Source organism: Myotis lucifugus, unplaced genomic scaffold, assembly GCF_000147115.1.
Source record: "Myotis lucifugus unplaced genomic scaffold, Myoluc2.0 scaffold_2, whole genome shotgun sequence".
NCBI lineage: Eukaryota > Metazoa > Chordata > Mammalia > Chiroptera > Vespertilionidae > Myotis > Myotis lucifugus.
In genome coordinates this window covers 16111636-16122894 of record NW_005871050.1, presented here as the reverse complement: position 1 = coordinate 16122894, position 11259 = coordinate 16111636, and the positions used below count along the sequence as shown (strand labels likewise).

General features: G+C 37.9%; 1 pseudogene; it reads right to left on the bottom strand.

Annotated features, from left to right (window-relative positions):
* Positions 1-8716: 8716 nt before the first annotated feature.
* Positions 8717-9900, bottom strand: LOC111826813 (annotated as a pseudogene).
* Between the last annotated feature and the right edge of the window lie 1359 nt (positions 9901-11259).

Below are 11259 nucleotides of genomic sequence, written 5' to 3'. Positions count from 1 at the left end.
ATATTGTATGATTCCACTTAGATGAAATACTGCAATAAGCAAAACTGATCTATAGTGATAGAAAGTAGGTCAATGGTTGTCTTATACCAGTGATGGGATAGGGATTGACTACAAAGAGGCTGTAGGGAACTTTTGGTTGTATGGAAATGTTCTATACCTTGATAGTGTACACATTTGTCAAAACTCATTTAACTGTCCACTTAGGTGGGGGCATTTCACTCGGTTATACTCAAATAAAATTGACTTTAAAAGAAAGCAAGACCACCAGGATGGAGATCCTGGGAAACACTTTTTTCCCTGAGATAAATGACTGGTGTTTTGGAAAAACAAACATAACACCTCCAGCCAATCCAGTAACACCACTCCACAAAAATCTAGAAAATAATGAAACGGTATTATTGAATAAATGTTAAACTAGACTGCATATCAAAGGCAATCCCTTAAAGAAACTAAAGACAAAAAAGAAATCTCATCCTTCCTATATAGCCAGGCAGATACAATTCATTATATATATATGTTAATTATCTTTATCCAAAGTAAAAAGAACATTTCTTATATCTTTTTGACAAGCAGGAAGTTACTCTTGGAGAGGAAAATAGGGTACCATCCTCTTGAATTTTATTTTTCAAAGAGATGGCTTCTTGGCCCCCAAGAATGCCATTCCTGGGATGCATAACTGGCAAAGAGCTTATTTATCATTGAAACAGATTTACATACATCTCAAAGAGGCAGAGACAGAATTTATAATCTGAAATTTTCTGAAGGTAATGCTAAAAGAAAAGGGAGGGGGAGTTCTTTTTGCACTAGGGAAAGTTTTAAATTACATTTTTTTAGATTTGTGTTTACCCTTACAATTTTCCATTTCTGTAACAATTTTCTAATAAAACTACAGTTTTCTAATTATGTACTCATTGCCATTGCTATTTTTCTCCACAGCAGTCTAAATAACCAGAAAGCTAATAATAAAATACAAAACAAATTATCAGAATTATAATATGTCAAATTAACAACTACAATATTTGCCTAGGGCAACAAGTTTTAAGTATATCGTACCAATGGTGAATGGTTAAAACAGATTCTTGTTTAACAATGCACAAAAATTCTCCTTTGTCATACATTAATTTTACAGACTATTGTGATGTCTTTAGCCTTTCAAATAATTCTGTACTTGAGTATTATTCGTAGTTTTTTTGAATGGTATCCTATCCATACCTAATGAATTGTTTAACTATAGAGCTTGATAATCTAAATTTTTAGCTGAGGTTTTCTTAAGGCCCAATAATTTTTCCCTGATTTCTCATCAATCATGGAAGTAACATTACAATTATAGGATAAACTAGTTCCCTATGTAATCCTTCCATCTTCTCAAATAATTTCTCCCAGTTGTAAAACACAAAGACACCCATGGCCATTATCTAGTTTCAAAGTTCTACTTGTGAGGCACCCTTTGAAGGGTACAGATTGAACTCTAGGAACCATTATTGGGAGTACAAAAAGAAAGAAAATGGTGTAACAAATAACATTTTTTTCTAGTAAAATCTGATTCTTATAGTAACTGAAATAACTGCTATGATGAATATGACAAGAAGGCAGTCTGGAAATAATAAAGTTTTTTTTAAAATACCTCCTTTCAGTTGAGTTCAGCACCAATATAGGGTGGTCAAAGTAGGTGTACAGTTGTGAGTACATGAAACACAGTTAATAAAGCTATTGTAATAATCATAATCTGCATGTCTTTTTCCATACAAACAACTGTAAAGTTATTTTTGCCCACCCCTATATCAGTTATTCTTGAAAATTTAAGTTTCATGTCCTTTGGGAATCACAGTTAAGTCCTCCAGAGCATGAATCCATCTGGGTTTTTCTTTCACTTTGATGTGATCAGCAGCATTTGAAGTGGTCTCTCTGCATGGTGGCAGCTCATCTTTCCTCTAGAACACTTTTATGTAAACTAAATTGTCCAGTTTGATAGGGGCAGCAGACTTCTTCCTTTAAGTCCCTCCAGGCAATTCTGACTTTATGTTTCAGGGTTTCTAGGGAAGACAGAAGTCATTTTAATACTGAACATGATTATGAGAGGATTCAGTTAAATCAGGCAGAGGAAGTCATTTCAGACCCCAATTCACAGCTCTGCCAATAAGTTCAAAGAGAGAGAGAGAGAGAGAGAGAGAGAGAGAGAGAGAGAGAGAGAGAATATTATTGCTTGCAAGAGTCACTCTAATTTTTAAAAAAGCTAGTGGTAAATGACTAGGCCATTTTAAACCAGTAGATTACTGAAACTTAGCCAATGAGTTTGTTAGAGTTTGAGATATCCATTCTACTTTTAGAAATCTGTGAATATTTGTATAATTCTTGGACAATAGTGGACATAAAAGGATTCTCTATCTGATTCAGTAAACTCTGGGGTCTCAAAAGTGGAGATTATGTGCACTAAGAGGACCTTTACCCTTGCCTGAGCATCTGCTTTTGAAGAGGGAAAGACTTCATGCCATTCAGACATCATACACACCATAACTAGACAAAATCTCTTACCTTTTACAGGCATTAATTCTATGAAATCTATCTTCCATCAAGTTCCTGATAAAATTGGTCAGGGAAAACTTTCTGCACCTACCTTAGGAGTGGTCTATAAAGAATTCTGCTGACAAATAACAAATATCTTCAATATGTTTTGAGTAATTTCATCTATTTGATAGGCATATGAAAAAGACATAGTAAGAGTCTAGGGCTTTTAAAAATCCCTCTTTTAGATTTTTTTGACAACATAACAATAAACTAATTGAGCAAATATGAGTGTGGTATAGGAGTTTTGTTATGTAATACCTATAGTCCAGTCGAATTTCTTTTAGCTTCTTTTTCAAACCATTTGTTCATTTCTCTTTGTGAAACTTATTCTTGAAAATGGACAAAGGTTTCTCATATTCAAAATGGAGGCCTCTAAGTTTGAAGTCTGTCATATTTTAACTGTGGCCTTGCACCTCTTTCAGCAAAATCATTTCTTTCAGAAATTTTAGCACTTACTGTGTGAGCTGTACAATAAACTACTGATAATCTGAGTCAGCAGTTGTAAAACCTTTAACAAATCAGCTTGCAGTTCTCCCAAGAAGTTTTAATTTTCACAGAAGTCAAGAATCCCCTATTTTTATAAATTTGCCTTGTTGCATGACAGATATCAACCCATATTTAACACTTGTATATACCAGTACAGGTTGTCCCCAAAATCTGTATCCACATCTTGAATAATTATAAAGGCAGTGTTTATTAAAATAAATTTCTTTTTCCATATGTAATAGAATCTACAGACATTGTGTGTACATTTTTGGGGGACACTCTGTATATTTGCTTTTAAGTCCAGAACTAAGAATTTTAGCTCTAGTAACTGCTATTAACATATCTTCTTGCGCTAACTTAATTCCAGATAAAACATAAGCTTCTGAGATTCATAATAAGTCACCACAGCATAGAAAGCCTCAAGTTGGCCACTTTTGTCCCATGAACGTGACCCATCAGTAAACATTATGAAATCTGAATCTTGAAAAACATTATCAAATAAACTACACTGGAGCCTAGTGTTTTCTCCTATTACTGTTGTACATTCACAATCATCGATTTTTTGTTTAAAATCTGGTAAAAGAGTAGCAGGTTAAGGAAATTGCAACTTCCAAGCATAATATTAGGATTGGATAATAATGTTCGTTCATAGCCAGTCTGACAGTGCACCAACAAATGCTTGGTCTTATGCACTTGTAAGAAAATTACTACCTTATGTGGCATACTCAAATCAAGTGACCCAATATAAGGGCCAAGCCTTTTCAGTAAGTGTGGTAGCTACCACCACAGCTGGCAGATATTCAGGCATTCCCAGTGTCATGGCATCTAAATTGGTCTATAGTCTAACCCCAACTTTAGAGTTAAAATTATACTTGCAGAATCTTGATTTTCAGGACAAAAATGGAAAGGTATTACAAAGTTTGGAATCCCCAAAGCTGGGGAACAGACTATAGCCAATTTAAATTGTTTAAGTGTCTCGAGATTCTAGGGGTCAGACCAGAAGAACCAGAGAATTAACATGCAATTGCATTGTCAGAGGTTTTGCTTGCTCTGTAAAAGCTGGCATTCACTGTCAACAAAACCCTATTAGTCCCCAAAATTGTCTAAGTAGTAGCTTTTTAGTAGGTAGTTTTATCTGCATAATTGGCCCCTATATTATAAAACACTGTGACCTTTATCTAACAACAGATGCCTCAGATATATTTTTCAGTTTGGCAGTTTTTCTAATGAGGTCTTAAGCCCCTGTGAAGCCAAAGTATCAGTTTTCTATTGCTCTTTAGTTTCTGACACTACCAGAAAACTACATATATATTGAATAATCATAGATATTCCTGGTGGGAGAAATTTTTGTTTTCCTGTAACTGACTAGAGAAAATAGTAGGAGAGTCCCAAACCCTTTTGGAATCCTCTAACTTCATAGGATTTACCTATGACTCCTTTTATAAGCAAAAGCAAACCAAAGTATAGACACATCCACTAGAGGAAAAGAAAAAAAAAATAGAATATAGATCAACTGCAGTGAAACATTTGTAGATGATGGTACTGAAGTCAGAATAGTTGCAGGGTTAAGAACTACATGGGTTAATGGAACAGAAAATGTATTTACTTTATGATTTGTACAAATCTATATAGTAGTAAACGATCTGTATCAAATTTATCATCCTTCTTTTCTAGAAGTATAGGAGTATTACAGGGTGAGTACACTTAAAAGCCTTTCCCTCCTTTTTTACCCCTAATTTTTATAACTAGTTTTATTCCTTCAAATTGAGCTCTAAACAAAGGATATCATTGTTTTACACATGACCATGGCTTAGCGGTTCTCAACCTGTGGGTCGCGACCATCGGAAAACACATATAGCATATCAGATACTTACATTACGATTCATAACAGTAGCAAAATTACAGTTATGAAGTAGCAACAAAAATAATTTTATGGTTGGGGATCACCACAACGTGAGGAACTGTATTAAAGGGTCGCGGCAGTAAGAAGGTTGAGAACCACTGGATCCTTTTGGTAAGCTATTCTTACTTGTTCTCTACCTCAATTAAATCAATATCATTATTCTCAAATAACTGCCCAGAGCAATGTGTTAATTTGTTTCAGCCCTGGCTTATAGTAACCAAATTATATGACTTTTTCCAAGGGAGCTCACCAAACATTCCATTTGGAGTATAAAATATGGTAGTCTTTCATTTGCACAGCAGATCTCTCCCCAATAGGTTTTATGTTTCTTAGTTAGAGAAACAATCTGTATGGGAACAACTGGGGAAAAGGGACAAGAAGTGTTGGGAAGAAAAAATTTCTTCCTCTATTTTTATAGCTTCCTCTGGCTGATCTAATAATTAAATTGACATGAGACAAATTAGCAGGAGAAAAACTAATTACATATGTATGGGGGTCCCATAGGAATATGAGACCCACAGCCTGTCAGGCATTTTAGGCTTATATGCCATTATGAGCCAGGGAAAAGGGGGAAGGGTCTGGATCTTCAAAAAGGAGGAAGAGCAATTTATAGGAGGACGGGAAAAACAAATGTTTGTCATGCCATGCAGAGACAATGGGACACAGGGAGGATTGTGAACAAACAGGCCCTGCCAAGCTTCTCCCCCAGCTGACCACACCTAGCCCATAGTCTTTGTAGTTATCTCTGGTGGTAGCGGGTTTGGTCCAGGAAGAGAACTATCTAAATTAGTTTAGGCAATCAAGGGAAAGGTAAAAAGCTCTTCCTGAGTCTTTTGGGTCTCAAGTGTCTTCAGCTCAAAATAATCCCATGCCCAGGTGGCACATTCTGGGGAGACTCTTCTGAACCAGTATGTACCAGAAAAGGCAAGAATAGTTACTCTATTCTGCCTGCATACAGAAACAGTCTTTTATCCAACTTCTTAATTATTCCCTGATCACATCTCTCTATCATGTCTGCTTTCCTAGCTAACCTGGTGTGTTTGACAAGGAATTCTTGGAGGTGAATTCCAGGGCTGAGAAATGAAGTGGATTCAGACTGGGATATGAGGCATATAAATATATGCCCTCAAACAGGGCAGATAATCCATTAGTAGCAGGAGAAGTTGTGTACTTGACTTTTTTTGGCAGGGAAATCTACTAATGGAGGGAACCACCCATCTAAACAATCATTACCTCCTTCTTCCCAGGAGTGTAGATTTGACGTAGGGGAAGATATAGAGACTCAGAAAGAGCTGGGACAACTGAGACAAGAGGTTCTGTGAAAGAGAAAGTGGCATTAATTCTTGCATTTCCTTTTCCATTTTTCTCAATCTTTCCTTCTGGTTAGCAAATCATTTTTTACTTTCTCCTTAGAATTATAGTCATCCCACAAATACTAGTAATTCATATTCTTGGAATGAGGCAGTTCTAAAAAACCCCCATAAATATGTTAATTTGTCCAAATCAAAGAAACAGTCCTCAGGCTACTGTATTCTCATATGTATACCCATTCCAAATGTGACAGAGAGATATTAGCAATTTAAGAGACAGACCTGCGGGCAACATTTCTGGCTTCGCATATTTTTCCACCATTAAAGCTAATGGTAATCTGACAGAATTTTAGACCTTATATCTCCTATGCTTATGCAATAATAAAATCTTGAATTTGGAGAGGGTAGTTCATCTGACTAGTATACCAAAAGAATAGAGAGCTAGAAAGGATAATTTTTATGATTCAGAATTTATTACCTGACTATTGTGTGGCCACAGACCTTAAGCTGATCCACCCAACTTAGGAATTGCCAGATGGATCCTATCCTCATTGCCAAATTGTTGGGGAAATATAATTAAACATAAAATTTCATACCAACCCAATAAAACCTCTCCATAAAATGTAGAAAAGAATAAGATAGTTTTTATTATTGAATAAGCATTAAACCAGACTGCGATGTGCATTACAGGGAATCCACCAAAGAGACTGCAGCACAAAAAATAACTCATACCCCTTTATGTATATGCTAACCTATTAATGTGTAGATATGTTTATATATGTTAATTTATCATATACACATTAACTGTATCTATCCATACAAAGCATAAAATTTCTCATCGTTTTTACATGCCAGGCATTACATCTTGAGACTAAATTCCCTCAGACAGGGAGGCAGGGCACCACCCTTCTTGGTGTTTATTTTTTAAAGAGATGGCTCCTTGGTCTCCATGAACAACATTCCTGGGGGACAAAAACTGCAAAAGGCTTATTTAGCTTTGAAAAAAAATTACATACATTTCAAAGAGATGAAACTAGCATTTATAATCAAGTTTTCTGAAGGAAATGCAAAAGAAAAGTGGGGTAAGGAAAGTTCTCTACTTTTTTGCATTAGGAAAAATCTTAATTTAGATTTTTATCTAAACTTACACTGGCAAATAAAAGTCAAGGTCACAGTCCTGGAGGGCCTATACCACATAATAAATTACTTAGCTAGGGAATAAGAAAAGGCCTTGGTAACTGGATCTAGAATATAAGGTGGGCACTGGCTCTCAGGAGTTAAAAACAAGACAACAAAATGGAGTTACTTATGCTAAGCCTCATGTCACCAAACTTAGACTTAATTATAATTTTGGCTTTCCCAGAAATGAAATCTTAAACCAGGAAATCAGGAATAGTATGATCAGTATTAGTTAGGTAATCTGTCTCATAGACCCCTGGCATCCACTAAAGAAAAGTAACCTTGCCAACCAATCTGCTTTTATGCTTAGTGTAACATCTTTGTTCCTCCTCCCTTCTACCTAAAGAAATATTTCATTGTTTTACAGCTCCTTGGAGCTACTTTCTATCTGCTAGATTGGATGCTGCCCTATTGAGATAGAATTTTACTCATATAAACAATAGGCCTCACTTTATTTTTTTAACACAGCAATGGGGCAGTGCCCCATTATACCTGGGACATAAGGTCAGGGTTGGAGTAGTAAGATGGATTTGATGCTGGTTTTGACAGACTTGGGCTAGAGCTGCTTAAATACTTCTGGTTTGTGTGACTTCCTAGAATCCAGGGCAGGGCTCACCCTGCAGATAGTTTGAGTCACAGAGCCTGAGCTACAATAACAAAGAAGCATTTTGAGCCTAGATACAAGAACATTAAAAGTTACACAGAGATAGATTTGTATACAAAGGCCTTTTTGTTTTTTTACAACCATGCTGAAATTTATTCCTTTTACCCAGATTAACAAAATATATAAAAGGAAAACTAAACATTTGGTTTAACAAAAACAACACTTTTGAAGGTATGACACATTTTTTAAGGAAATAATATTGCAAATGGTCACATCTGGGTCAATTTACCACACTAAAGGAACAAAATTGTTAGAAGATAGCTATGCTTAACTGAGTCACTTATCTGAACTATAGTGAAGTTACTTGAAATCATTCTCAAGATCAAGGTTTAAAACCATTTTAAAGGACAAGACTTTAAGTGTTTTATTGCCATCTCTGTAAGAGATGCTTTTCCTTCCCCAAAAGGTCAAAGCCTAATTAGAAGTTTGATAATACTTTTTTTTCTCATCACGCCTTCCATTCAAAATAATATTATTGGTAATCTGGTTTATATCTTGCTGATGGATGACATAGTCCAAGAAGTGGGGTTTGATAAGACAAACCCTATATCCTTGAGAAAGGGATTGCCTTCTAGGTGCAGACTATATACCATGACTCACTTCCCCTAGTTATATAAAGAGAAGGCTCAGAGTTCCCTGATCTTCAGTGAACTGGGGTAAAGAGTGAGAATTATTATGGTGAGTAGGATGTGTATTTACAAGTGAACTACTCTGTTGAGGTGGAGCGGGTCCTGGAGGATGACATTTTATACAAGGTGGCATCTGAACAATAATGTCTATGGAAAGGGCAGTGGAATAGAAGTCACTGGTAGACCTGAAGTCTGTCTATGAATCAAGTGAGAAGTATCTGCAGCTTGGGAAGGATGTGGCATTTGATGGCTTACTGGCAGTAGAGGAGATAGTGTGTCCAGAATGTTACTATGGAGACATAATATGATGAGAGTTCAATACCACTGCTTGACCTTGATACTCTGGATGATGGTGAGCAGGTATGGAGGCAGGAGGTGGGAATACTCACCTGAATTTTAGTAATTCTGAATAAGGAGTTATTAAATTGCTGTTTTCTTGTTGAATACAAAGGTTTGCTGACTTACAGAAGGAGGTAGAGGTGAAGCCAAGGACAGATAATTCTGGTGAAGAAGCTCAAATGTCGTCTTGTGGTTGATTATATGACTTTGAAGCACATCTTGTAATGTACTGCTTTGGTGGAATATAGTTCATACGATGCTTGTCTGCATTATAAAATGATCAGAGATTTCAGCTGGTGGTGGGGCAATATGAAGAATGAACATTTTCTTTAAAAAAGTTTTTTTAAAAATAAGAAATGGGCAAAACCAGCTTTCTTTTCAGAATCAAAATGAAGAACAAATGGGAAAGTTATGTTATTCAACCTTCACAAGTTTGAGCCTCCACAAATGCAACCAAATCTTCCATTTTTAACAGCCTGTCTATATACACTCCACCTTCTCTATCTTGGTTCCAAGTTTTATTTTTAAGTATAGGCAACAAGATTTTAAGCTCTCATATGACGTAAGTTGATATGAGCATCTAAATCTTTGAAATAAATATGTTCTCTTGCATTCTTGAACACAGCTTCTCATGAAGATAGAACCTAGTGTGTGTATCTCACTTGCCTCACAGGATTACTACAGCCTGGACACACCTTAATTGCCTTCTTTTCCATTTAAAATAGCACAGCCATCACAAAAAACATGCTTACATGGAATCATCTGCCCATAGATCCTAATGGGTAATTCGCATTTTTCACAGAAATGAATTGGGGTTTCATCTTTTTTTTACCTATAACCTTTATGTTAAAGTCCCAAAAATGATTTTCCTCAGGAGATGTTTGCTCATATCTTAACAACCCCTGCCCCCCCAGTAGAGTTATAAACTTCTATTTCACTGTGCTGTAGTCCTTCGTTACGCTCCACGATTCAGCTCGCAGGGTACACTGGGAGCAGAAGTGAACCTCGCTGACCCAGGGAGCACATGCGCCCTACCCTATATGGATCCCAAGAGGCAGAAGTGGACCTGTGTTGCCCAGGCTTTGATGTCCTCTTACCTACTCCAGTTCCAGCGAGTGTATCAGGCAGAGGGAGAAAGAGCAAGCAAATGAAGAGTTTCATTGTTGACATTGCTTAGGTTGCTCTTCTTACGCTTCAAGAAAAAAAGTAGTGTTTAACTGGAAAGAGACAAATCCAGAATGGAGGAGGAAGAGAGAGTATGCAGGTAAGGCAGCCTGCCTGCTCTTGAAGGTTTTTTTTAAAAACAAACAAACAAAAAAAACCAGAACATTTTATTTTTTTATTATAAGCTTTTGGAAAATATGATTTCACAGAACATATGAAGATGGAAATACAATATCATTAACCCAGAGATTGCAATGCTAATGTTTTTATATACTTTGATACATAAAGTTGCATATACCACATAAATTATGCACATATATGGATACTAGAGTCCCAGTGCACGAAATTCATGCACTGGAGGGGGGGGTGTCCCTCAGCCCAGCCTGCACCCTCTCTAATCCGTGACCCCTCACAATCCAGGACTGCTTATTCCCAACCGCTCGCTTGCCTGCCTGCCTGATTGCCCCTAACCACTTCTGCCTGCCAGCCTGATCACCCCCTAACCACTCCTCTGTCAGCCTGATTGACGCCTAACTGCTCCCTTGCCGGCCCATTGCTCCCAACTGCCCTCCTCTGCCAGCCTGGGACCCCCAAACTACCATCCCCTGCAGGCCTGGTACCCCCTAGCCTGATCGACACCTAACTGCTCCCCTGCCGGCACGATTGCCAACAACTGCCCTCTCCTGCAGCCCTGGTCACCCCCAACTTCCCTTCCCTGCCAGCCTGGTCGCCCCTTACTGCCCTCCCCTGCAGCCCTGGTTCCTCCCAATTGCTCTCCCCTGCCGGCCTGGTCCCCCCCAACTGCCCTCCCCTGCTGGCCTGGTTGCCCCCAAATGCCCTCCTCTGCAGGCCTGGTCCCCTCAACTGCCCTCCCTGCTGACCTGGTCCCCACCAACTGCCCTCCCGTGCAGGACTGGTCCCTCCCAACTGCCCTCCCCTGCTGGCCTGGTCCCCCCCAACTGCCCTCCACTGCCGGCCTGGTCCCCCCAACTGCCCTCCCCTGCCACCCTGGTTGCACCC